The 26,902-nt window shown below is 41.3% G+C and overlaps 15 non-coding genes across 15 annotated transcripts; all 15 read left to right on the top strand.

The window, feature by feature from the left end:
- The first annotated feature begins 224 nt into the window (after window positions 1-224).
- TRNAH-GUG (transfer RNA histidin (anticodon GUG)) lies at window positions 225-310 on the top strand. Its single transcript is given in 2 exon segments — window positions 225-261; window positions 275-310. It is a non-coding gene; the product is annotated as a tRNA-His (tRNA).
- A 1,851-nt stretch (window positions 311-2,161) lies between these two features.
- On the top strand, window positions 2,162-2,247 carry TRNAY-GUA (transfer RNA tyrosine (anticodon GUA)). The gene is given in 2 exon segments: window positions 2,162-2,198; window positions 2,212-2,247. It is a non-coding gene; the product is annotated as a tRNA-Tyr (tRNA).
- Window positions 2,248-2,807: 560 nt separating this feature from the next.
- On the top strand, window positions 2,808-2,893 carry TRNAY-GUA (transfer RNA tyrosine (anticodon GUA)). The gene is given in 2 exon segments: window positions 2,808-2,844; window positions 2,858-2,893. It is a non-coding gene; the product is annotated as a tRNA-Tyr (tRNA).
- Window positions 2,894-4,098: 1,205 nt separating this feature from the next.
- Window positions 4,099-4,184, top strand: TRNAY-GUA (transfer RNA tyrosine (anticodon GUA)). Its single transcript is given in 2 exon segments — window positions 4,099-4,135; window positions 4,149-4,184. It is a non-coding gene; the product is annotated as a tRNA-Tyr (tRNA).
- A 3,145-nt stretch (window positions 4,185-7,329) lies between these two features.
- TRNAY-GUA (transfer RNA tyrosine (anticodon GUA)) lies at window positions 7,330-7,415 on the top strand. Its single transcript is given in 2 exon segments — window positions 7,330-7,366; window positions 7,380-7,415. It is a non-coding gene; the product is annotated as a tRNA-Tyr (tRNA).
- A 1,852-nt stretch (window positions 7,416-9,267) lies between these two features.
- Window positions 9,268-9,353, top strand: TRNAH-GUG (transfer RNA histidin (anticodon GUG)). The gene is given in 2 exon segments: window positions 9,268-9,304; window positions 9,318-9,353. It is a non-coding gene; the product is annotated as a tRNA-His (tRNA).
- A 1,851-nt stretch (window positions 9,354-11,204) lies between these two features.
- Window positions 11,205-11,290, top strand: TRNAY-GUA (transfer RNA tyrosine (anticodon GUA)). The gene is given in 2 exon segments: window positions 11,205-11,241; window positions 11,255-11,290. It is a non-coding gene; the product is annotated as a tRNA-Tyr (tRNA).
- Window positions 11,291-11,849: 559 nt separating this feature from the next.
- TRNAY-GUA (transfer RNA tyrosine (anticodon GUA)) lies at window positions 11,850-11,935 on the top strand. Its single transcript is given in 2 exon segments — window positions 11,850-11,886; window positions 11,900-11,935. It is a non-coding gene; the product is annotated as a tRNA-Tyr (tRNA).
- Window positions 11,936-14,429: 2,494 nt separating this feature from the next.
- TRNAY-GUA (transfer RNA tyrosine (anticodon GUA)) lies at window positions 14,430-14,515 on the top strand. Its single transcript is given in 2 exon segments — window positions 14,430-14,466; window positions 14,480-14,515. It is a non-coding gene; the product is annotated as a tRNA-Tyr (tRNA).
- Window positions 14,516-16,367: 1,852 nt separating this feature from the next.
- TRNAH-GUG (transfer RNA histidin (anticodon GUG)) lies at window positions 16,368-16,453 on the top strand. Its single transcript is given in 2 exon segments — window positions 16,368-16,404; window positions 16,418-16,453. It is a non-coding gene; the product is annotated as a tRNA-His (tRNA).
- Window positions 16,454-18,304: 1,851 nt separating this feature from the next.
- On the top strand, window positions 18,305-18,390 carry TRNAY-GUA (transfer RNA tyrosine (anticodon GUA)). Its single transcript is given in 2 exon segments — window positions 18,305-18,341; window positions 18,355-18,390. It is a non-coding gene; the product is annotated as a tRNA-Tyr (tRNA).
- Window positions 18,391-18,950: 560 nt separating this feature from the next.
- Window positions 18,951-19,036, top strand: TRNAY-GUA (transfer RNA tyrosine (anticodon GUA)). The gene is given in 2 exon segments: window positions 18,951-18,987; window positions 19,001-19,036. It is a non-coding gene; the product is annotated as a tRNA-Tyr (tRNA).
- A 559-nt stretch (window positions 19,037-19,595) lies between these two features.
- On the top strand, window positions 19,596-19,681 carry TRNAY-GUA (transfer RNA tyrosine (anticodon GUA)). Its single transcript is given in 2 exon segments — window positions 19,596-19,632; window positions 19,646-19,681. It is a non-coding gene; the product is annotated as a tRNA-Tyr (tRNA).
- Window positions 19,682-20,887: 1,206 nt separating this feature from the next.
- TRNAY-GUA (transfer RNA tyrosine (anticodon GUA)) lies at window positions 20,888-20,973 on the top strand. Its single transcript is given in 2 exon segments — window positions 20,888-20,924; window positions 20,938-20,973. It is a non-coding gene; the product is annotated as a tRNA-Tyr (tRNA).
- Window positions 20,974-21,533: 560 nt separating this feature from the next.
- TRNAY-GUA (transfer RNA tyrosine (anticodon GUA)) lies at window positions 21,534-21,619 on the top strand. Its single transcript is given in 2 exon segments — window positions 21,534-21,570; window positions 21,584-21,619. It is a non-coding gene; the product is annotated as a tRNA-Tyr (tRNA).
- The last annotated feature ends 5,283 nt before the right edge of the window (window positions 21,620-26,902 follow it).

Raw genomic sequence — 26,902 nt, 5'->3', positions numbered from 1 at the left:
TGAGGCGCCGCCTTTCAACTTTTCCCCCTTAGTATGGTGGTCAGTAACATGCGGGAGACTGCAGAGTGGGTTATTTTTTTAATTGTCAACTGATGTGCTTTTACTCAATTCGGGAACCTCACAAGCCAAATTTGTAGTATTTTGCACGAATTGCAAGAGATGTTTGCATGTCGACAGCTGAAGTGGAAGCTCGTATTGAGCTTGCTAGAGAACAATTTGCCAAGCCTTCGATAGCTCAGTTGGTAGAGCGGAGGGCTGTGGTGGTAAAAGAGGCATTCTTAGGTCGCTCGTTCAAATCCGGCTCGAAGGACTTTTGCCAAATGCAAATTTTATTGAATACTTGGAAAGTACAATACTTGGAAAATAACATAACAGACAATTTATAATTATATTATATTTCATCACTGAAAATAGATGCCTTTTGCTTTGAGGCTGTGGCCACGTTATGTTTCTGTCCAACACCAATCTTCATTGGTTTCCTGTGAGGTGTTTTGGATCCCCATCTCTTGCTATGAACTGGCAAAACAGCAGAATCCCCTTGACAATCTTGATTTCTCAAGGGAAATGAGAGAACACTATACACCATCCAAGATATTAAAATATTGTCAAGGCCCAACACGGCTGAATACTCTGAGGAGATGGCCTGTCAGGCGCCGCCTTTCAACTTTTCCTCCTTACTGTGCTGGTCAGTAACATGCGGGAGACTGCGGAGGGGGTCATTTTCTTAATTGGGAACTGATGTGCTTTTACTCAATTCGGGAACCTCACAAGCCAAATTTGTAGTATTTTGCACGAATTGCAAGAGATGTTTACAAGTCGACGGTTGAAGTGGAAGCTCGTATTGAGTTTGCTAGAGTTGATTTGCCAAGCCTTTGATAGCTCAGTTGGTAGAGAGGAGGACTGTAGTTGTAAAACAAGCATCCTTAGGTCGCTGGTTCAAATCCGGCTCGAAGGACTTTTGCCAAATGCAAATTTTATTGAATACTTGGAAAGTAAAATACTTGGAAAGTAAAATAACAGACAATTTATAATTATATTATATTTCATCACTGAAAATAGATGCCTTTTGCTTTGAGGCTGTGGCCACGTTATTTTTCTGTCCAACACCAATCTTCATTGGTTTCCTGTGAGGTGTTTTGGATCCCCATCCCTTGCTATGAACTGGCAAAACAGCAGAATCCCCTTGACAATCTTGATTTCTCAAGGGAAATGAGAGAACACTATACACCATTCAAGATATTAAAATATTGTCAAGGCCCAACACGGCTGAATACTCTGAGGAGATGGCCTGTGAGGCGCCGCCTTTCCACTTTTCCCCCTTAGTATGGTGGTCAGTAACATGCGGGAGACTGCGGAGGGGGTCATTTTTTTAATTGGGAACTGATGTGCTTTTACTCAATTCGGGAACCTCACAAGCCAAATTTGTCGTATTTTGCACGAATTGCAAGAGATGTTTACAAGTCGACGGTTGAAGTTGAAGCTCGTATTGAGTTTGCTAGAGAATGATTTGCCAAGCGTTCGATAGCTCAGTTGGTAGAGCGTAGGACTGTAGGGATAAAACAGGCATCCTTAGGTCGCTTCTTCAAATCCGGCTCGAAGGACTTTTGCCAAATGCACATTTTATTGAATACTTGGAAAGTAAAATACTTGGAAAGTAAAATAACAGACAATTTATAATTATATTATATTTCATCACTGAAAATAGATGCCTTTTGCTTTGAGGCTGTGGCCACGTTATTTTTCTGTCCAACACAAATCTTCATTGGTTTCCTGTGAGGTGTTTTGGATCCCCATCTCTTGCTATGAACTGGCAAAACAGCAGAATCCCCTTGACAATCTTGATTTCTCAAGGAAAATGAGAGAACACTATACACCATCCAAGATATTAAAATATTGTCAAGGCCCAACACGGCTGAATACTCTGAGGAGATGGCCTGTGAGGTGCCGCCTTTCAACTTTTCCCCCTTAGTATGGTGGTCAGTAACATGCGGGAGACTGCGGAGGGGGTCATTTTTTTAATTGGGAACTGATGTGCTTTTACTCAATTCGGGAACCTCACAAGCCAAATTTGTAGTATTTTGCACAAATTGCAAGAGATGTTTGCATGTCGACGGTTGAAGTGGAAGCTCGAATTGAGCTAGCTAGAGAATGATTTGCCAAGCCTTCGATAGCTCAGTTGGTAGAGCGGAGGACTGTAGTGGTAAAACAGGCATCCTTAGGTCGCTGGTTCAAATCCGGCTCGAAGGACTTTTGACAAATGCAAATTTTATTGAATACTTGGAAAGTAAAATACTTGGAAAATAAAATAACAGACAATTTATAATTATATTATATTTCCTCACTGAAAATATATGCCTTTTGCTTTGAGGCTGTGGCCACGTTATTTTTCTGTCCAACACGAATCTTCATTGGTTTCCTGTGAGGTGTTTTGGATCCCCATCTCTTGCTATGAACTGGCAAAACAGCAGAATCTCCTTGACAATCTTGATTTCTCAAGGAAAATGAGAGAACACTATACACCATCCAAGGTATTAAAATATTGTCAAGGCCCAACACTGCTGAATACTCTGAGGAGATGGCCTGTGAGGCGCCGCCTTTCAACTTTTCCCCCTTAGTATGGTGGTCAGTAACATGCGGGAGACTGCGGAGGGGGTCATTTTTTTAATTGGGAACTGATGTGCTTTTACTCAATTCGGGAACCTCACAAGCCAAATTTGTAGTATTTTGCACGAATTGCAAGAGATGTTTGCATGTCGACGGTTGAAGTGGAAGCTCGAATTGAGCTAGCTAGAGAATGATTTGCCAAGCCTTCGATAGCTCAGTTGGTAGAGCGGAGGACTGTAGTGGTAAAACAGGCATCCTTAGGTCGCTGGTTCAAATCCGGCTCGAAGGACTTTTGACAAATGCAAATTTTATTGAATACTTGGAAAGTAAAATACTTGGAAAATAAAATAACAGACAATTTATAATTATATTATATTTCCTCACTGAAAATAGATGCCTTTTGCTTTGAGGCTCTGGCCACGTTATTTTTCTGTCCAACACGAATCTTCATTGGTTTCCTGCGAGGTGTTTTGGATCCCCATCTCTTGCTATGAACTGGCAAAACAGCCGAATCTCCTTAACAATCTTGATTTCTCAAGGAAAATGAGAGAACACTATACACCATCCAAGGTATTAAAATATTGTCAAGGCCCAACACTGCTGAATACTCTGAGGAGATGGCCTGTGAGGCGCCGCCTTTCAACTTTTCCCCCTTAGTATGGTGGTCAGTAACATGCGGGAGACTGCAGAGTGGGTTATTTTTTTAATTGTCAACTGATGTGCTTTTACTCAATTCGGGAACCTCACAAGCCAAATTTGTAGTATTTTGCACGAATTGCAAGAGATGTTTGCATGTCGACAGCTGAAGTGGAAGCTCGTATTGAGCTTGCTAGAGAACAATTTGCCAAGCCTTCGATAGCTCAGTTGGTAGAGCGGAGGGCTGTAGTGGTAAAAGAGGCATCCTTAGGTCGCTCGTTCAAATCCGGCTCGAAGGACTTTTGCCAAATGCAAATTTTATTGAATACCTGGAAAGTACAATACTTGGAAAATAACATAACAGACAATTTATAATTATATTATATTTCATCACTGAAAATAGATGCCTTTTGCTTTGAGGCTGTGGCCACGTTATGTTTCTGTCCAACACCAATCTTCATTGGTTTCCTGTGAGGTGTTTTGGATCCCCATCTCTTGCTATGAACTGGCAAAACAGCAGAATCCCCTTGACAATCTTGATTTCTCAAGGGAAATGAGAGAACACTATACACCATCCAAGATATTAAAATATTGTCAAGGCCCAACACGGCTGAATACTCTGAGGAGATGGCCTGTCAGGCGCCGCCTTTCAACTTTTCCTCCTTACTGTGCTGGTCAGTAACATGCGGGAGACTGCGGAGGGGGTCATTTTCTTAATTGGGAACTGATGTGCTTTTACTCAATTCGGGAACCTCACAAGCCAAATTTGTAGTATTTTGCACGAATTGCAAGAGATGTTTACAAGTCGACGGTTGAAGTGGAAGCTCGTATTGAGTTTGCTAGAGTTGATTTGCAAAGCCTTCGATAGCTCAGTTGGTAGAGCAGAGGACTGTAGTTGTAAAACAAGCATCCTTAGGTCGCTGGTTCAAATCCGGCTCGAAGGACTTTTGCCAAATGCAAATTTTATTGAATACTTGGAAAGTAAAATACTTGGAAAGTAAAATAACAGACAATTTATAATTATATTATATTTCATCACTGAAAATAGATGCCTTTTGCTTTGAGGCTGTGGCCACGTTATTTTTCTGTCCAACACCAATCTTCATTGGTTTCCTGTGAGGTGTTTTGGATCCCCATCTCTTGCTATGAACTGGCAAAACAGCAGAATCCCCTTGACAATCTTGATTTCTCAAGGGAAATGAGAGAACACTATACACCATCCAAGATATTAAAATATTGTCAAGGCCCAACACGGCTGAATACTCTGAGGAGATGGCCTGTGAGGCGCCGCCTTTCAACTTTTCCCCCTTAGTATGGTGGTCAGTAACATGCGGGAGACTGCGGAGGGGGTCATTTTTTTAATTGGGAACTGATGTGCTTTTACTCAATTCGGGAACCTCACAAGCCAAATTTGTAGTATTTTGCACGAATTGCAAGAGATGTTTACAAGTCGACGGTTGAAGTTGAAGCTCGTATTGAGTTTGCTAGAGAATGATTTGCCAAGCGTTCGATAGCTCAGTTGGTAGAGCGGAGGACTGTAGTGATAAAACAGGCATCCTTAGGTCGCTTCTTCAAATCCGGCTCGAAGGACTTTTGCCAAATGCACATTTTATTGAATACTTGGAAAGTAAAATACTTGGAAAGTAAAATAACAGACAATTTATAATTATATTATATTTCATCACTGAAAATAGATGCCTTTTGCTTTGAGGCTGTGGCCACGTTATTTTTCTGTCCAACACAAATCTTCATTGGTTTCCTGTGAGGTGTTTTGGATCCCCATCTCTTGCTATGAACTGGCAAAACAGCAGAATCCCCTTGACAATCTTGATTTCTCAAGGAAAATGAGAGAACACTATACACCATCCAAGATATTAAAATATTGTCAAGGCCCAACACGGCTGAATACTCTGAGGAGATGGCCTGTGAGGTGCCGCCTTTCAACTTTTCCCCCCTTAGTATGGTGGTCAGTAACATGCGGGAGACTGCGGAGGGGGTCATTTTTTTAATTGGGAACTGATGTGCTTTTACTCAATTCGGGAACCTCACAAGCCAAATTTGTAGTATTTTGCACGAATTGCAAGAGATGTTTGCATGTCGACGGTTGAAGTGGAAGCTCGAATTGAGCTAGCTAGAGAATGATTTGCCAAGCCTTCGATAGCTCAGTTGGTAGAGTGGAGGACTGTAGTGGTAAAACAGGCATCCTTAGGTCGCTGGTTCAAATCTGGCTCGAAGGACTTTTGACAAATGCAAATTTTATTGAATACTTGGAAAGTAAAATACTTGGAAAATAAAATAACAGACAATTTATAATTATATTATATTTCCTCACTGAAAATAGATGCCTTTTGCTTTGAGTCTCTGGCCACGTTATTTTTCTGTCCAACACGAATCTTCATTGGTTTCCTGCGAGGTGTTTTGGATCCCCATCTCTTGCTATGAACTGGCAAAACAGCAGAATCTCCTTGACAATCTTGATTTCTCAAGGAAAATGAGAGAACACTATACACCATCCAAGGTATTAAAATATTGTCAAGGCCCAACACTGCGGAATACTCTGAGGAGATGGCCTGTGAGGCGCCGCCTTTCAACTTTTCCCCCTTAGTATGGTGGTCAGTAACATGCGGGAGACTGCAGAGTGGGTTATTTTTTTAATTGTCAACTGATGTGCTTTTACTCAATTCGGGAACCTCACAAGCCAAATTTGTAGTATTTTGCACGAATTGCCAGAGATGTTTGCATGTCGACAGCTGAAGTGGAAGCTCGTATTGAGCTTGCTAGAGAACAATTTGCCAAGCCTTCGATAGCTCAGTTGGTAGAGCGGAGGACTGTAGTGGTAAAACAGGCATCCTTAGGTCGCTGATTCAAATCCGGCTTGAAGGACTTTTGCCAAATGCACATTTTATTGAATACTTGGAAAGTAAAATACTTGGAAAGTAAAATAACAGACAATTTACAAATTATATTATATTTCATCACTGAAAATAGATGCCTTTTGCTTTGAGGCTGTTGCCACGTTATGTTTCTGTCCAACACCAATCTTCATTGGTTTCCTGTGAGGTGTTTTGGATCCCCATCTCTTGCTATGAACTGGCAAAACAGCAGAATCCCCTTGACAATCTTGATTTCTCAAGGGAAATGAGAGAACACTATACACCATCCAAGATATTAAAATATTGTCAAGGCCCAACACGGCTGAATACTCTGAGGAGATGGCCTGTGAGGCGCCGCCTTTCAACTTTTCCCCCTTAGTATGGTGGTCAGTAACATGCGTGAGACTGCGGAGGGGGTCATTTTTTTAATTGGGAACTGATGTGCTTTTACTCAATTCGGGAACCTCACAAGCCAAATTTGTAGTATTTTGCACGAATTGCAAGAGATGTTTACAAGTCGACGGTTGAAGATGAAGCTCGTATTGAGTTTGCTAGAGAATGATTTGCCAAGCGTTCGATAGCTCAGGTGGTAGAGCGGAGGACTGTAGTGGTAAAACAAGCATCCTTAGGTCGCTGGTTCAAATCCGGCTCGAAGGGCTTTTGCCAAATGAACATTTTATTGAATACTTGGAAAGTAAAATACTTGGAAAGTAAAATAACAGACAATTTATAATTATATTATATTTCATCACTGAAAATAGATGCCTTTTGCTTTGAGGCTGTGGCCACGTTATTTTTCTGTCCAACACGAATCTTCATTGGTTTCCTGTGAGGTGTTTTGGATCCCCATCTCTTGCTATGAACTGACAAAACAGCAGAATCCCCTTGACAATCTTGATTTCTCAAGGGAAATGGGAGAACACTATACACCATCCAAGATATTAAAATATTGTCAAGGCGGAACACTGATGAATACTCTGAGGAGATGGCCTGTGAGGCGCCGCCTTTCAACTTTTCCTCCTTAGTATGGTGGTCAGTAACATGCGGGAGACTGCGGAGGGGGTCATTTTTTTAATTGGGAACTGATGTGCTTTTACTCAATTCGGGAACCTCACAAGCCAAATTTGTAGTATTTTGCACGATTGCAAGAGATGTTTGCATGTCGACAGTTGAAGTGGAAGCTCGAATTGAGCTTGCTAGAGAGTGATTTGATAAGCCTTCGATAGCTCAGTTGGTAGAGCGGAGGACTGTAGTGGTAAAACAGGCATCCTTAGGTCGCTGGTTCAAATCCGGCTCGAAGGACTTTTGCCAAATGCAAATTTTATTGAATACTTGGAAAGTAAAATACTTGGAAAATAAAATAACAGACAATTTATAATTATATTATATTTCATCACTGAAAATAGATGCCTTTTGCTTTGAGGCTGTGGCCACGTTATGTTTCTGCCCAACACCAATCTTCATTGGTTTCCTGTGAGGTGTTTTGGATCCCCATCTCTTGCTATGAACTGGCAAAACAGCAGAATCCCCTTGACAATCTTGATTTCTCAAGGGAAATGAGAGAACACTATACACCATCCAAGATATTAAAATATTGTCAAGGCCCAACACGGCTGAATACTCTGAGGAGATGGCCTGTGAGGCGCCGCCTTTCAACTTTTCCCCCTTAGTATGGTGGTCAGTAACATGCGGGAGACTGCGGAGGGGGTCATTTTTTTAATTGGGAACTGATGTGCTTTTACTCAATTCGGGAACCTCACAAGCCAAATTTGTAGTATTTTGCACGAATTGCAAGAGATGTTTACAAGTCGACGGTTGAAGTGGAAGCTCGTATTGAGTTTGCTAGAGATTGATTTGCCAAGCCTTAGATAGCTCAGTTGGTAGAGCGGAGGACTGTAGTGGTAAAACAAGCATCCTTAGGTCGCTGGTTCAAATCCGGCTCGAAGGACTTTTGCCAAATGCACATTTTAATGAATACTTGGAAAGTAAAATACTTGGAAAGTATAATAACAGACAATTTATAATTATATTATATTTCATCACTGAAAATAGATGCCTTTTGCTTTGAGGCTGTGGCCATGTTATTTTTCTGTCCAACACGAATCTTCATTGGTTTCCTGTGAGGTGTTTTGGATCCCCATCTCTTGCTATGAACTGGCAAAACAGCAGAATCCCCTTTACAATCTTGATTTCTCAAAGGAAATAAGAGAACACTATACACCATGCAAGATATTAAAATATTGTCAAGGCCCAACACGGCTGAATACTGTGAGGAGATGGCCTGTGAGGCACCGCCTTTCAACTTTTCCCCCTTAGTATGGTGGTCAGTAACATGCGGGAGACTGCGGAGGGGGTCATTTTTTTAATTGGGAACTGATGTGCTTTTACTCAATTCGGGAACCTCACAAGCCAAATTTGTAGTATTTTGCACGAATTGCAAGAGATGTTTACAAGTCGGCGGTTGAAGTGGAAGCTCCTATTGAGTTTGCTAGAGCATGGTTTGCCTAGCCTTTGATAGCTGAGTTGGTAGAGCGGAGGACTGTAGTGGTAAAACAGGCATCATTAGGTCGCTGGTTCAAATCCGGCTCGAAGGACTTTTGCCAAATGCAAATTTTATTGAATACTTGGAAAGTAAAATACTTGGAAAATAAAATAACAGACAATTTATAATTATATTATATTCCCTCACTGAAAATAGATGCCTTTTGCTTTGAGGCTGTGGCCACGTTATTTTTCTGTCCAACACGAATCTTCATTGGTTTCCTGTGAGGTGTTTTGGATCCCCATCTCTTGCTATGAACTGGCAAAACAGCAGAATCTCCTTGACAATCTTGATTTCTCAAGGAAAATGAAAGAACACTATACACCATCCAAGGTATTAAAATATTGTCAAGGCCCAACACTGCTGAATACTCTGAGGAGATGGCCTGTGAGGCGCCGCCTTTCAACTTTTCCCCCTTAGTATGGTGGTCAGTAACATGCGGGAGACTGCAGAGTGGGTTATTTTTTTAATTGTCAACTGATGTGCTTTTACTCAATTCGGGAACCTCACAAGCCAAATTTGTAGTATTTTGCACGAATTGCAAGAGATGTTTGCATGTCGACAGCTGAAGTGGAAGCTCGTATTGAGCTTGCTAGAGAACAATTTGCCAAGCCTTCGATAGCTCAGTTGGTAGAGCGGAGGGTTGTGGTGGTAAAAGAGGCATCCTTAGGTCGCTCGTTCAAATCCGGCTCGAAGGACTTTTGCCAAATGCAAATTTTATTGAATACTTGGAAAGTACAATACTTGGAAAATAACATAACAGACAATTTATAATTATATTATATTTCATCACTGAAAATAGATGCCTTTTGCTTTGAGGCTGTGGCCACGTTATGTTTCTGTCCAACACCAATCTTCATTGGTTTCCTGTGAGGTGTTTTGGATCCCCATCTCTTGCTATGAACTGGCAAAACAGCAGAATCCCCTTGACAATCTTGATTTCTCAAGGGAAATGAGAGAACACTATACACCATCCAAGATATTAAAATATTGTCAAGGCCCAACACGGCTGAATACTCTGAGGAGATGGCCTGTCAGGCGCCGCCTTTCAACTTTTCCTCCTTACTGTGCTGGTCAGTAACATGCGGGAGACTGCGGAGGGGGTCATTTTCTTAATTGGGAACTGATGTGCTTTTACTCAATTCGGGAACCTCACAAGCCAAATTTGTAGTATTTTGCACGAATTGCAAGAGATGTTTACAAGTCGACGGTTGAAGTGGAAGCTCGTATTGAGTTTGCTAGAGTTGATTTGCCAAGCCTTCGATAGCTCAGTTGGTAGAGAGGAGGACTGTAGTTGTAAAACAAGCATCCTTAGGTCGCTGGTTCAAATCCGGCTCGAAGGACTTTTGCCAAATGCAAATTTTATTGAATACTTGGAAAGTAAAATACTTGGAAAGTAAAATAACAGACAATTTATAATTATATTATATTTCATCACTGAAAATAGATGCCTTTTGCTTTGAGGCTGTGGCCACGTTATTTTTCTGTCCAACACCAATCTTCATTGGTTTCCTGTGAGGTGTTTTGGATCCCCATCCCTTGCTATGAACTGGCAAAACAGCAGAATCCCCTTGACAATCTTGATTTCTCAAGGGAAATGAGAGAACACTATACACCATTCAAGATATTAAAATATTGTCAAGGCCCAACACGGCTGAATACTCTGAGGAGATGGCCTGTGAGGCGCCGCCTTTCCACTTTTCCCCCTTAGTATGGTGGTCAGTAACATGCGGGAGACTGCGGAGGGGGTCATTTTTTTAATTGGGAACTGATGTGCTTTTACTCAATTCGGGAACCTCACAAGCCAAATTTGTAGTATTTTGCACGAATTGCAAGAGATGTTTACAAGTCGACGGTTGAAGTTGAAGCTCGTATTGAGTTTGCTAGAGAATGATTTGCCAAGCGTTCGATAGCTCAGTTGGTAGAGCGGAGGACTGTAGTGATAAAACAGGCATCCTTAGGTCGCTTCTTCAAATCCGGCTCGAAGGACTTTTGCCAAATGCACATTTTATTGAATACTTGGAAAGTAAAATACTTGGAAAGTAAAATAACAGACAATTTATAATTATATTATATTTCATCACTGAAAATAGATGCCTTTTGCTTTGAGGCTGTGGCCACGTTATTTTTCTGTCCAACACAAATCTTCATTGGTTTCCTGTGAGGTGTTTTGGATCCCCATCTCTTGCTATGAACTGGCAAAACAGCAGAATCCCCTTGACAATCTTGATTTCTCAAGGAAAATGAGAGAACACTATACACCATCCAAGATATTAAAATATTGTCAAGGCCCAACACGGCTGAATACTCTGAGGAGATGGCCTGTGAGGTGCCGCCTTTCAACTTTTCCCCCTTAGTATGGTGGTCAGTAACATGCGGGAGACTGCGGAGGGGGTCATTTTTTTAATTGGGAACTGATGTGCTTTTACTCAATTCGGGAACCTCACAAGCCAAATTTGTAGTATTTTGCACAAATTGCAAGAGATGTTTGCATGTCGACGGTTGAAGTGGAAGCTCGAATTGAGCTAGCTAGAGAATGATTTGCCAAGCCTTCGATAGCTCAGTTGGTAGAGCGGAGGACTGTAGTGGTAAAACAGGCATCCTTAGGTCGCTGGTTCAAATCCGGCTCGAAGGACTTTTGACAAATGCAAATTATATTGAATACTTGGAATGTAAAATACTTGGAAAATAAAATAACAGACAATTTATAATTATATTATATTTCCTCACTGAAAATATATGCCTTTTGCTTTGAGGCTGTGGCCACGTTATTTTTCTGTCCAACACGAATCTTCATTGGTTTCCTGTGAGGTGTTTTGGATCCCCATCTCTTGCTATGAACTGGCAAAACAGCAGAATCTCCTTGACAATCTTGATTTCTCAAGGAAAATGAGAGAACACTATACACCATCCAAGGTATTAAAATATTGTCAAGGCCCAACACTGCTGAATACTCTGAGGAGATGGCCTGTGAGGCGCCGCCTTTCAACTTTTCCCCCTTAGTATGGTGGTCAGTAACATGCGGGAGACTGCGGAGGGGGTCATTTTTTTAATTGGGAACTGATGTGCTTTTACTCAATTCGGGAACCTCACAAGCCAAATTTGTAGTATTTTGCACGAATTGCAAGAGATGTTTGCATGTCGACGGTTGAAGTGGAAGCTCGTATTGAGTTTGCTAGAGTTGATTTGCCAAGCCTTCGATAGCTCAGTTGGTAGAGCGGAGGACTGTAGTTGTAAAACAAGCATCCTTAGGTCGCTGGTTCAAATCCGGCTTGAAGGACTTTTGCCAAATGCAAATTTTATTGAATACTTGGAAAGTAAAATACTTGGAAAGTAAAATAACAGACAATTTATAATTATATTATATTTCATCACTGAAAATAGATGCCTTTTGCTTTGAGGCTGTGGCCACGTTATTTTTCTGTCCAACACCAATCTTCATTGGTTTCCTGTGAGGTGTTTTGGATCCCCATCTCTTGCTATGAACTGGCAAAACAGCAGAATCCCCTTGACAATCTTGATTTCTCAAGGGAAATGAGAGAACACTATACACCATCCAAGATATTAAAATATTGTCAAGGCCCAACACGGCTGAATACTCTGAGGAGATGGCCTGTGAGGCGCCGCCTTTCAACTTTTCCCCCTTAGTATGCTGGTCAGTAACATGCGGGAGACTGCGGAGGGGGTCATTTTTTTAATTGGGAACTGATGTGCTTTTACTCAATTCGGGAACCTCACAAGCCAAATTTGTAGTATTTTGCACGAATTGCAAGAGATGTTTACAAGTCGACGGTTGAAGTTGAAGCTCGTATTGAGTTTGCTAGAGAACGATTTGCCAAGCGTTCGATAGCTCAGTTGGTAGAGCGGAGGACTGTAGTGATAAAACAGGCATCCTTAGGTCGCTTCTTCAAATCCAGCTCGAAGGACTTTTGCCAAATGCACATTTTATTGAATACTTGGAAAGTAAAATACTTGGAAAGTAAAATAACAGACAATTTATAATTATATTATATTTCATCACTGAAAATAGATGCCTTTTGCTTTGAGGCTGTGGCCACGTTATTTTTCTGTCCAACACAAATCTTCATTGGTTTCCTGTGAGGTGTTTTGGATCCCCATCTCTTGCTATGAACTGGCAAAACAGCAGAATCCCCTTGACAATCTTGATTTCTCAAGGAAAATGAGAGAACACTATACACCATCCAAGATATTAAAATATTGTCAAGGCCCAACACGGCTGAATACTCTGAGGAGATGGCCTGTGAGGCGCCGCCTTTAACTTTTCCTCCTTAGTATGGTGGTCAGTAACATGCGGGAGACTGCGGAGGGGGTCATTTTTTTAATTGGGAACTGATGTGCTTTTACTCAATTCGGGAACCTCACAAGCCAAATTTGTAGTATTTTGCACGAATTGCAAGAGATGTTTACAAGTCGAAGGTTGAAGTGGAAGCTCGTATTGAGTCTGCTAGAGGTGCTTTGCCAAGCCTTCGATAGCTCAGTTGGTAGAGCGGAGGACTGTAGTGGTAAAACAGGCATCCTTAGGTCGCTGATTCAAATCCGGCTTGAAGGACTTTTGCCAAATGCACATTTTATTGAATACTTGGAAAGTAAAATACTTGGAAAGTAAAATAACAGACAATTTATAATTATATTATATTTCATCACTGAAAATAGATGCCTTTTGCTTTGAGGCTGTTGCCACGTTATGTTTCTGTCCAACACCAATCTTCATTGGTTTCCTGTGAGGTGTTTTGGATCCCCATCTCTTGCTATGAACTGGCAAAACAGCAGAATCCCCTTGACAATCTTGATTTCTCAAGGGAAATGAGAGAACACTATACACCATCCAAGATATTAAAATATTGTCAAGGCCCAACACGGCTGAATACTCTGAGGAGATGGCCTGTGAGGCGCCGCCTTTCAACTTTTCCCCCTTAGTATGGTGGTCAGTAACATGCGTGAGACTGCGGAGGGGGTCATTTTTTTAATTGGGAACTGATGTGCTTTTACTCAATTCGGGAACCTCACAAGCCAAATTTGTAGTATTTTGCACGAATTGCAAGAGATGTTTACAAGTCGACGGTTGAAGTTGAAGCTCGTATTGAGTTTGCTAGAGAATGATTTGCCAAGCGTTCGATAGCTCAGGTGGTAGAGCGGAGGACTGTAGTGGTAAAACAAGCATCCTTAGGTCGCTGGTTCAAATCCGGCTCGAAGGGCTTTTGCCAAATGAACATTTTATTGAATACTTGGAAAGTAAAATACTTGGAAAGTAAAATAACAGACAATTTATAATTATATTATATTTCATCACTGAAAATAGATGCCTTTTGCTTTGAGGCTGTGGCCACGTTATTTTTCTGTCCAACACGAATCTTCATTGGTTTCCTGTGAGGTGTTTTGGATCCCCATCTCTTGCTATGAACTGACAAAACAGCAGAATCCCCTTGACAATCTTGATTTCTCAAGGGAAATGGGAGAACACTATACACCATCCAAGATATTAAAATATTGTCAAGGCGGAACACTGATGAATACTCTGAGGAGATGGCCTGTGAGGCGCCGCCTTTAACTTTTCCTCCTTAGTATGGTGGTCAGTAACATGCGGGAGACTGCGGAGGGGGTCATTTTTTTAATTGGGAACTGATGTGCTTTTACTCAATTCGGGAACCTCACAAGCCAAATTTGTAGTATTTTGCACGATTGCAAGAGATGTTTGCATGTCGACAGTTGAAGTGGAAGCTCGAATTGAGCTTGCTAGAGAGTGATTTGATAAGCCTTTGATAGCTCAGTTGGTAGAGCGGAGGACTGTAGTGGTAAAACAGGCATCCTTAGGTCGCTGGTTCAAATCCGGCTCGAAGGACTTTTGCCAAATGCAAATTTTATTGAATACTTGGAAAGTAAAATACTTGGAAAATAAAATAACAGACAATTTATAATTATATTATATTTCATCACTGAAAATAGATGCCTTTTGCTTTGAGGCTGTGGCCACGTTATGTTTCTGCCCAACACCAATCTTCATTGGTTTCCTGTGAGGTGTTTTGGATCCCCATCTCTTGCTATGAACTGGCAAAACAGCAGAATCCCCTTGACAATCTTGATTTCTCAAGGGAAATGAGAGAACACTATACACCATCCAAGATATTAAAATATTGTCAAGGCCCAACACGGCTGAATACTCTGAGGAGATGGCCTGTGAGGCGCCGCCTTTCAACTTTTCCCCCTTAGTATGGTGGTCAGTAACATGCGGGAGACTGCGGAGGGGGTCATTTTTTTCATTGGGAACTGATGTGCTTTTACTCAATTCGGGAACCTCACAAGCCAAATTTGTAGTATTTTGCACGAATTGCAAGAGATGTTTACAAGTCGACGGTTGAAGTGGAAGCTCGTATTGAGTTTGCTAGAGATTGATTTGCCAAGCCTTAGATAGCTCAGTTGGTAGAGCGGAGGACTGTAGTGGTAAAACAGGCATCCTTAGGTCGCTGGTTCAAATCCGGCTCGAAGGACTTTTGCCAAATGCACATTTTAATGAATACTTGGAAAGTAAAATACTTGGAAAGTATAATAACAGACAATTTATAATTATATTATATTTCATCACTGAAAATAGATGCCTTTTGCTTTGAGGCTGTGGCCATGTTATTTTTCTGTCCAACACGAATCTTCATTGGTTTCCTGTGAGGTGTTTTGGATCCCCATCTCTTGCTATGAACTGGCAAAACAGCAGAATCCCCTTTACAATCTTGACTTCTCAAAGGAAATAAGAGAACACTATACACCATGCAAGATATTAAAATATTGTCAAGGCCCAACACGGCTGAATACTGTGAGGAGATGGCCTGTGAGGCACCGCCTTTCAACTTTTCCCCCTTAGTATGGTGGTCAGTAACATGCGGGAGACTGCGGAGGGGGTCATTTTTTTAATTGGGAACTGATGTGCTTTTACTCAATTCGGGAACCTCACAAGCCAAATTTGTAGTATTTTGCACGAATTGCAAGAGATGTTTACAAGTCGGCGGTTGAAGTGGAAGCTCCTATTGAGTTTGCTAGAGCATGGTTTGCCTAGCCTTCGATAGCTGAGTTGGTAGAGCGGAGGACTGTAGTGGTAAAACAGGCATCATTAGGTCGCTGGTTCAAATCCGGCTCGAAGGACTTTTGCCAAATGCAAATTTTATTGAATACTTGGAAAGTAAAATACTTGGAAAATAAAATAACAGACAATTTATAATTATATTATATTCCCTCACTGAAAATAGATGCCTTTTGCTTTGAGGCTGTGGCCACGTTATTTTTCTGTCCAACACAAATCTTCATTGGTTTCCTGTGAGTTGTTTTGGATCCCCATCTCTTGCTATGAACTGGCAAAACAGCAGAATCTCCTTGACAATCTTGATTTCTCAAGGAAAATGAGAGAACACTATACACCATCCAAGGTATTAAAATATTGTCAAGGCCCAACACTGCTGAATACTCTGAGGAGATGGCCTGTGAGGCGCCGCCTTTCAACTTTTCCCCCTTAGTATGGTGGTCAGTAACATGCGGGAGACTGCAGAGTGGGTTATTTTTTTAATTGTCAACTGATGTGCTTTTACTCAATTCGGGAACCTCACAAGCCAAATTTGTAGTATTTTGCACGAATTGCAAGAGATGTTTGCATGTCGACAGCTGAAGTGGAAGCTCGTATTGAGCTTGCTAGAGAACAATTTGCCAAGCCTTCGATAGCTCAGTTGGTAGAGCGGAGGGCTGTGGTGGTAAAAGAGGCATCCTTAGGTCGCTCGTTCAAATCCGGCTCGAAGGACTTTTGCCAAATGCAAATTTTATTGAATACTTGGAAAGTACAATACTTGGAAAATAACATAACAGACAATTTATAATTATATTATATTTCATCACTGAAAATAGATGCCTTTTGCTTTGAGGCTGTGGCCACGTTATGTTTCTGTCCAACACCAATCTTCATTGGTTTCCTGTGAGGTGTTTTGGATCCCCATCTCTTGCTATGAACTGGCAAAACAGCAGAATCCCCTTGACAATCTTGATTTCTCAAGGGAAATGAGAGAACACTATACACCATCCAAGATATTAAAATATTGTCAAGGCCCAACACGGCTGAATACTCTGAGGAGATGGCCTGTCAGGCGCCTCCTTTCAACTTTTCCTCCTTACTGTGCTGGTCAGTAACATGCGGGAGACTGCGGAGGGGGTCATTTTCTTAATTGGGAACTGATGTGCTTTTACTCAATTCGGGAACCTCACAAGCCAAATTTGTAGTATTTTGCACGAATTGCAAGAGATGTTTACAAGTCGACGGTTGAAGTGGAAGCTCGTATTGAGTTTGCTAGAGTTGATTTGCCAAGCCTTCGATAGCTCAGTTGGTAGAGAGGAGGACTGTAGTTGTAAAACAAGCATCCTTAGGTCGCTGGTTCAAATCCGGCTCGAAGGACTTTTGCCAAATGCAAATTTTATTGAATACTTGGAAAGTAAAATACTTGGAAAGTAAAATAACAGACAATTTATAATTATATTATATTTCATCACTGAAAATAGATGCCTTTTGCTTTGAGGCTGTGGCCACGTTATTTTTCTGTCCAACACCAATCTTCATTGGTTTCCTGTGAGGTGTTTTGGATCCCCATCCCTTGCTATGAACTGGCAAAACAGCAGAATCCCCTTGACAATCTTGATTTCTCAAGGGAAATGAGAGAACACTATACACCATTCAAGATATTAAAATATTGTCAAGGCCCAACACGGCTGAATACTCTGAGGAGATGGCCTGTGAGGCGCCGCCTTTCCACTTTTCCCCCTTAGTATGGTGGTCAGTAACATGCGGGAGACTGCGGAGGGGGTCATTTTTTTAATTGGGAACTGATGTGCTTTTACTCAATTCGGGAACCTCACAAGCCAAATTTGTAGTATTTTGCACGAATTGCAAGAGATGTTTACAAGTCGACGGTTGAAGTTGAAGCTCGTATTGAGTTTGCTAGAGAATGATTTGCCAAGCGTTCGATAGCTCAGTTGGTAGAGCGGAGGACTGTAGTGATAAAACAGGCATCCTTAGGTCGCTTCTTCAAATCCGGCTCGAAGGACTTTTGCCAAATGCACATTTTATTGAATACTTGGAAAGTAAAATACTTGGAAAGTAAAATAACAGACAATTTATAATTATATTATATTTCATCACTGAAAATAGATGCCTTTTGCTTTGAGGCTGTGGCCACGTTATTTTTCTGTCCAACACAAATCTTCATTGGTTTCCTGTGAGGTGTTTTGGATCCCCATCTCTTGCTATGAACTGGCAAAACAGCAGAATCCCCTTGACAATCTTGATTTCTCAAGGAAAATGAGAGAACACTATACACCATCCAAGATATTAAAATATTGTCAAGGCCCAACACGGCTGAATACTCTGAGGAGATGGCCTGTGAGGTGCCGCCTTTCAACTTTTCCCCCTTAGTATGGTGGTCAGTAACATGCGGGAGACTGCGGAGGGGGTCATTTTTTTAATTGGGAACTGATGTGCTTTTACTCAATTCGGGAACCTCACAAGCCAAATTTGTAGTATTTTGCACAAATTGCAAGAGATGTTTTCATGTCGACGGTTGAAGTGGAAGCTCGAATTGAGCTAGCTAGAGAATGATTTGCCAAGCCTTCGATAGCTCAGTTGGTAGAGCGGAGGACTGTAGTGGTAAAACAGGCATCCTTAGGTCGCTGGTTCAAATCCGGCTCGAAGGACTTTTGACAAATGCAAATTTTATTGAATACTTGGAAAGTAAAATACTTGGAAAATAAAATAACAGACAATTTATAATTATATTATATTTCCTCACTGAAAATATATGCCTTTTGCTTTGAGGCTGTGGCCACGTTATTTTTCTGTCCAACACGAATCTTCATTGGTTTCCTGTGAGGTGTTTTGGATCCCCATCTCTTGCTATGAACTGGCAAAACAGCAGAATCTCCTTGACAATCTTGATTTCTCAAGGAAAATGAGAGAACACTATACACCATCCAAGGTATTAAAATATTGTCAAGGCCCAACACTGCTGAATACTCTGAGGAGATGGCCTGTGAGGCGCCGCCTTTCAACTTTTCCCCCTTAGTATGGTGGTCAGTAACATGCGGGAGACTGCGGAGGGGGTCATTTTTTTAATTGGGAACTGATGTGCTTTTACTCAATTCGGGAACCTCACAAGCCAAATTTGTAGTATTTTGCACGAGTTGCAAGAGATGTTTGCATGTCGACGGTTGAAGTGGAAGCTCGAATTGAGCTAGCTAGAGAATGATTTGCCAAGCCTTCGATAGCTCAGTTGGTAGAGCGGAGGACTGTAGTGGTAAAACAGGCATCCTTAGGTCGCTGGTTCAAATCCGGCTCGAAGGACTTTTGACAAATGCAAATTTATTGAATACTTGGAAAGTAAAATACTTGGAAAATAAAATAACAGACAATTTATAATTATATTATATTTCCTCACTGAAAATAGATGCCTTTTGCTTTGAGGCTCTGGCCACGTTATTTTTCTGTCCAACACGAATCTTCATTGGTTTCCTGCGAGGTGTTTTGGATCCCCATCTCTTGCTATGAACTGGCAAAACAGCCGAATCTCCTTAACAATCTTGATTTCTCAAGGAAAATGAGAGAACACTATACACCATCCAAGGTATTAAAATATTGTCAAGGCCCAACACTGCTGAATACTCTGAGGAGATGGCCTGTGAGGCGCCGCCTTTCAACTTTTCCCCCTTAGTATGGTGGTCAGTAACATGCGGGAGACTGCAGAGTGGGTTATTTTTTTAATTGTCAACTGATGTGCTTTTACTCAATTCGGGAACCTCACAAGCCAAATTTGTAGTATTTTGCACGAATTGCAAGAGATGTTTGCATGTCGACAGCTGAAGTGGAAGCTCGTATTGAGCTTGCTAGAGAGTGATTTGTTAAGCCTTCGATAGCTCAGTTGGTAGAGCGGAGGACTGTAGTGGTAAAAAAGGCATCCTTAGGTCGCTGGTTCAAATCCGGCTCGAAGGACTTTTGCCAAATGCAAATTTTATTGAATACTTGGAAAGTAAAATACTTGGAAAATAAAATAACAGACAATTTATAATTATATTATATTTCATCACTGAAAATAGATGCCTTTTGCTTTGAGGCTGTGGCCACGTTATGTTTCTGCCCAACACCAATCTTCATTGGTTTCCTGTGAGGTGTTTTGGATCCCCATCTCTTGCTATGAACTGGCAAAACAGCAGAATCCCCTTGACAATCTTGATTTATCAAGGGAAATGAGAGAACACTATACACCATCCAAGATATTAAAATATTGTCAAGGCCCAACACGGCTGAATACTCTGAGGAGATGGCCTGTGAGGCGCCGCCTTTCAACTTTTCCCCCTTAGTATGGTGGTCAGTAACATGCGGGAGACTGCGGAGGGGGTCATTTTTTTAATTGGGAACTGATGTGCTTTTACTCAATTCGGGAACCTCACAAGCCAAATTTGTAGTATTTTGCACGAATTGCAAGAGATGTTTACAAGTCGACGGTTGAAGTGGAAGCTCGTATTGAGTTTGCTAGAGATTGATTTGCCAAGCCTTAGATAGCTCAGTTGGTAGAGCGGAGGACTGTAGTGGTAAAACAGGCATCCTTAGGTCGCTGGTTCAAATCCGGCTCGAAGGACTTTTGCCAAATGCACATTTTAATGAATACTTGGAAAGTAAAATACTTGGAAAGTATAATAACAGACAATTTATAATTATATTATATTTCATCACTGAAAATAGATGCCTTTTGCTTTGAGGCTGTGGCCATGTTATTTTTCTGTCCAACACAAATCTTCATTGGTTTCCTGTGAGGTGTTTTGGATCCCCATCTCTTGCTATGAACTGGCAAAACAGCAGAATCCCCTTTACAATCTTGATTTCTCAAAGGAAATAAGAGAACACTATACACCATGCAAGATATTAAAATATTGTCAAGGCCCAACACGGCTGAATACTGTGAGGAGATGGCCTGTGAGGCACCGCCTTTCAACTTTTCCCCCTTAGTATGGTGGTCAGTAACATGCGGGAGACTGCGGAGGGGGTCATTTTCTTAATTGGGAACTGATGTGCTTTTACTCAATTCGGGAACCTCACAAGCCAAATTTGTAGTATTTTGCACGAATTGCAAGAGATGTTTACAAGTCGGCGGTTGAAGTGGAAGCTCCTATTGAGTTTGCTAGAGAATGGTTTGCCTAGCCTTCGATAGCTCAGTTGGTAGAGTGGAGGACTGTAGTGGTAAAACAGGTATCCTTAGGTCGCTGGTTCAAATCCGGCTCGAAGGACTTTTGACAAATGCAAATTTTATTGAATACTTGGAAAGTAAAATACTTGGAAAATAAAATAACAGACAATTTATAATTATATTATATTCCCTCACTGAAAATAGATGCCTTTTGCTTTGAGGCTGTGGCCACGTTATTTTTCTGTCCAACACAAATCTTCATTGGTTTCCTGTGAGGTGTTTTGGATCCCCATCTCTTGCTATGAACTGGCAAAACAGCAGAATCTCCTTGACAATCTTGATTTCTCAAGGAAAATGAGAGAACACTATACACCATCCAAGGTATTAAAATATTGTCAAGGCCCAACACTGCTGAATACTCTGAGGAGATGGCCTGTGAGGCGCCGCCTTTCAACTTTTCCCCCTTAGTATGGTGGTCAGTAACATGCGGGAGACTGCGGAGGGGGTCATTTTTTTAATTGGGAACTGATGTGCTTTTACTCAATTCGGGAACCTCACAAGCCAAATTTGTAGTATTTTGCACGAATTGCAAGAGATGTTTGCATGTCGACGGTTGAAGTGGAAGCTCGAATTGAGCTAGCTAGAGAATGATTTGCCAAGCCTTCGATAGCTCAGTTGGTAGAGCGGAGGACTGTAGTGGTAAAACAGGCATCCTTAGGTCGCTGGTTCAAATCCAGCTCGAAGGACTTTTGACAAATGCAAATTTTATTGAATACTTGGAAAGTAAAATACTTGGAAAGTAAAATAACAGACAATTTATAATTATATTATATTTCCTCACTGAAAATAGATGCCTTTTGCTTTGAGGCTGTGGCCACGTTATGTTTCTGTCCAACACCAATCTTCATTGGTTTCCTGTGAGGTGTTTTGGATCCCCATCTCTTGCTATGAACTGGCAAAACAGCAGAATCCCCTTGACAATCTTGATTTCTCAAGGGAAATGAGAGAACACTATACACCATCCAAGATATTAAAATATTGTCAAGGCCCAACACGGCTGAATACTCTGAGGAGATGGCCTGTCAGGCGCCGCCTTTCAACTTTTCCCCCTTAGTATGGTGGTCAGTAACATGCGGGAGACTGCAGAGTGGGTTATTTTTTTAATTGTCAACTGATGTGCTTTTACTCAATTCGGGAACCTCACAAGCCAAATTTGTAGTATTTTGCACGAATTGCAAGAGATGTTTGCATGTCGACAGCTGAAGTGGAAGCTCGTATTGAGCTTGCTAGAGAACAATTTGCCAAGCCTTCGATAGCTCAGTTGGTAGAGCGGAGGGCTGCAGTGGTAAAAGAGGCATCCTTAGGTCGCTCGTTCAAATCCGGCTCGAAGGACTTTTGCCAAATGCAAATTTTATTGAATACTTGGAAAGTACAATACTTGGAAAATAACATAACAGACAATTTATAATTATATTATATTTCATCACTGAAAATAGATGCCTTTTGCTTTGAGGCTGTGGCCACGTTATGTTTCTGTCCAACACCAATCTTCATTGGTTTCCTGTGAGGTGTTTTGGATCCCCATCTCTTGCTATGAACTGGCAAAACAGCAGAATGCCCTTGACAATCTTGATTTCTCAAGGGAAATGAGAGAACACTATACACCATCCAAGATATTAAAATATTGTCAAGGCCCAACACGGCTGAATACTCTGAGGAGATGGCCTGTGAGGCGCCGCCTTTCAACTTTTCCCCCTTAGTATGGTGGTCAGTAACATGCGGGAGACTGCGGAGGGGGTCATTTTTTTAATTGGGAACTGATGTGCTTTTACTCAATTCGGGAACCTCACAAGCCAAATTTGTAGTATTTTGCACGAATTGCAAGAGATGTTTACAAGTCGACGGTTGAAGTGGAAGCTCGTATTGAGTTTGCTAGAGATTGATTTGCCAAGCCTTAGATAGCTCAGTTGGTAGAGCGGAGGACTGTAGTGGTAAAACAGGCATCCTTAGGTCGCTGGTTCAAATCCGGCTCGAAGGACTTTTGCCAAATGCACATTTTAATGAATACTTGGAAAGTAAAATACTTGGAAAGTATAATAACAGACAATTTATAATTATATTATATTTCATCACTGAAAATAGATGCCTTTTGCTTTGAGGCTGTGGCCATGTTATTTTTCTGTCCAACACGAATCTTCATTGGTTTCCTGTGAGGTGTTTTGGATCCCCATCTCTTGCTATGAACTGGCAAAACAGCAGAATCCCCTTTACAATCTTGATTTCTCAAAGGAAATGAGAGAACACTATACACCATGCAAGATATTAAAATATTGTCAAGGCCCAACACGGCTGAATACTGTGAGGAGATGGCCTGTGAGGCACCGCCTTTCAAATTTTCCCCCTTAGTATGGTGGTCAGTAACATGCGGGAGACTGCGGAGGGGGTCATTTTCTTAATTGGGAACTGATGTGCTTTTACTCAATTCGGGAACCTCACAAGCCAAATTTGTAGTTTTTTGCACGAATTGCAAGAGATGTTTACAAGTCGGCGGTTGAAGTGGAAGCTCCTATTGAGTTTGCTAGAGAATGGTTTGACTAGCCTTCGATAGCTCAGTTGGTATAGCGGAGGACTGTAGTGGTAAAACAGGCATCCTTAGGTCGCTGGTTCAAATCCGGCTCGAAGGACTTTTGACAAATGCAAATTTTATTGAATACTTGGAAAGTAAAATACTTGGAAAATAAAATAACAGACAATTTATAATTATATTATATTTCCTCACTGAAAATAGATGCCTTTTGCTTTGAGGCTGTGGCCACGTTATTTTTCTGTCCAACACGAATCTTCATTGGTTTCCTGTGAGGTGTTTTGGATCCCCATCTCTTGCTATGAACTGGCAAAACAGCAGAATCTCCTTGACAATCTTGATTTCTCAAGGAAAATGAGAGAACACTATACACCATCCAAGGTATTAAAATATTGTCAAGGCCCAACACTGCTGAATACTCTGAGGAGATGGCCTGTGAGGCGCCGCCTTTCAACTTTTCCCCCTTAGTATGGTGGTCAGTAACATGCGGGAGACTGCAGAGTGGGTTATTTTTTTAATTGTCAACTGATGTGCTTTTACTCAATTCGGGAACCTCACAAGCCAAATTTGTAGTATTTTGCACGAATTGCAAGAGATGTTTGCATGTCGACAGCTGAAGTGGAAGCTCGTATTGAGCTTGCTAGAGAACAATTTGCCAAGCCTTCGATAGCTCAGTTGGTAGAGCGGAGGGCTGTAGTGGTAAAAGAGGCATCCTTAGGTCGCTCGTTCAAATCCGGCTCGAAGGACTTTTGCCAAATGCAAATTTTATTGAATACTTGGAAAGTACAATACTTGGAAAATAACATAACAGACAATTTATAATTATATTATATTTCATCACTGAAAATAGATGCCTTTTGCTTTGAGGCTGTGGCCACGTTATGTTTCTGTCCAACACCAATCTTCATTGGTTTCCTGTGAGGTGTTTTGGATCCCCAACTCTTGCTATGAACTGGCAAAACAGCAGAATCCCCTTGACAATCTTGATTTCTCAAGGGAAATGAGAGAACACTATACACCATCCAAGATATTAAAATATTGTCAAGGCCCAACACGGCTGAATACTCTGAGGAGATGGCCTGTCAGGCGCCGCCTTTCAACTTTTCCTCCTTAATGTACTGGTCAGTAACATGCGGGAGACTGCGGAGGGGGTCATTTTCTTAATTGGGAACTGATGTGCTTTTACTCAATTCGGGAACCTCACAAGCCAAATTTGTAGTATTTTGCACGAATTGCAAGAGATGTTTACAAGTCGACGGTTGAAGTGGCAGCTCGTATTGAGTTTGCTAGAGATTGATTTGCCAAGTCTTCGATAGCTCAGTTGGTAGAGCAGAGGACTGTAGTAGTAAAACAGGCATCATTAGGTCGCTGGTTCAAATCCGGCTCGAAGGACTTTTGCCAAATGCACATTTTAATGAATACTTGGAAAGTAAAATACTTGGAAAGTATAATAACAGACAATTTATAATTATATTATATTTCATCACTGAAAATAGATGCCTTTTGCTTTGAGGCTGTGGCCATGTTATTTTTCTGTCCAACACGAATCTTCATTGGTTTCCTGTGAGGTGTTTTGGATCCCCATCTCTTGCTATGAACTGGCAAAACAGCAGAATCCCCTTTACAATCTTGATTTCTCAAGGGAAATGAGAGAACACTATACACCATCCAAGATATTAAAATATTGTCAAGGCCCAACACTGCTGAATACTCTGAGGAGATGGCCTGTGAGGCGCCGCCTTTCAACTTTTCCCTCTTAGTATGGTGGTCAGTAACATGCGGGAGACTGCGGTGGGGGTCATTTTTTTAATTGGGAACTGATGTGCTTTTACTCAATTCGTGAACCTCACAAGCCAAATTTGTAGTATTTTGCACGAATTGCAAGAGATGTTTACAAGTCGACGGTTGAAGTAGAAGCTCGTATTGAGTTTGCTAGCGAGTGATTTGCCAAGCCTTCGATAGCTCAGTTGGTAGAGTCGAGGACTGTAGTGGTGAAACAGGCATCCTTAGGTCGCTGGTTCAAATCCGGCTCAAAGAACTTTTGCCAAATGCAAATTTTATTGAATACTTGGAAAGTAAAATACTTGGAAAGTAAAATAACAGACAATTTATAATTATATTATATTTCATTACTGAAAATAGATGCCTTTTGCTTTGAGGCTGTGGCCACGTTATTTTTCTGTCCGACACCAATCTTCGTTGGTTTCCTGTGAGGTGTTTTGGATCCCCATCTCTTGCTATGAACTGACAAAACAGCGGAATCCCCTTGACAATCTTGATTTCTCAAGGGAAATGAGAGAACACTATACACCATCCAAGATATTAAAATATTGTCAAGGCCCAACACGGCTGAATACTCTGAGGAGATGGCCTGTAAGGCGCCGCCTTTCAACTTTTCCCCCTTAGTATGGTGGTCAGTAACATGCGGGAGACTGCGGAGGGGGTCATTTTTTTAATTGGGAACTGATGTGCTTTTACTCAATTAGTGAACCTCACAAGACAAATTTGTAGTATTTTGCACGAATTGCAAGAGATGTTTACATGTCAACGGTTGAAGTGGAAGCTCGTATTGAGCTTGCTAGAGAACGATTTGCCACGCCTTCGATAGCTCAGTTGGTAGAGTGGAGGACTGTAGTGGTGAAACAGACATCCTTAGGTCGCTGGAACAAATGCGGCTCAAAGGTCTTTTGCCAAATGCAAATTTTATTGAATACTTGGAAAGTAAAATACTTGGAAAATAAAATAACAGACAATTTATAATTATATTATATTTCATAACTGAAAATAGATGCCTTTTGCTTTGAGGCTGTGGCCACGTTATTTTTCTGTCCGACACCAATCTTCGTTGGTTTCCTGTGAGGAGTTTTGGATCCCCATCTCTTGCTATGAACTGACCAAACAGCAGAATCCCCTTGACAATCTTGATTTCTCAAGGGAATTGAGAGAACACTATACACCATCCAAGATATTAAAATATTGTCAAGGCCCAACACGGCTGAATACTCTGAGGAGATGGCCTGTGAGGCGCCGCCTTTCGACTTTTCCCCCTTAGTATGATGGTCACTAACATGCGGGAGACTGCGGAGGGTGTCATTTTTTTAATTGGGAACTGATGTGCTTTTACTCAATTCGGGAACCTCACAAGCCAAATTTGTAGTATTTTGCACGAATTGCAAGAGATGTTTGCATGTCGACGGTTGAAGTGGAAGCTCGTATTGAGCTTGTTAGAGAATGATTTGCCAAGCCTTCGATAGCTCAGTTGGTAGAGCGGAGGACTGTAGTGGTGAAACCGGCATCCTTAGGTCGCTTTTTTCAAATCCAGCTTGAAGGACTTTTGCCAAATGCAAATTTTATTGAATACTTGGAAAGTAAAATACTTGGAATATAAAATAACAGACAATTTATAATTATATTATATTTCATCACTGAAAATAGATGCCTTTTG

This window comes from Ambystoma mexicanum, chromosome 1p, assembly GCF_040938575.1.
Source record: "Ambystoma mexicanum isolate Mex_15411 chromosome 1p, UKY_AmexF1_1, whole genome shotgun sequence".
Taxonomy (NCBI): Eukaryota; Metazoa; Chordata; class Amphibia; order Caudata; family Ambystomatidae; genus Ambystoma; species Ambystoma mexicanum.
Note: the sequence above shows the minus strand (reverse complement) of the source record. Positions and strands in the feature narration are given on the sequence as shown.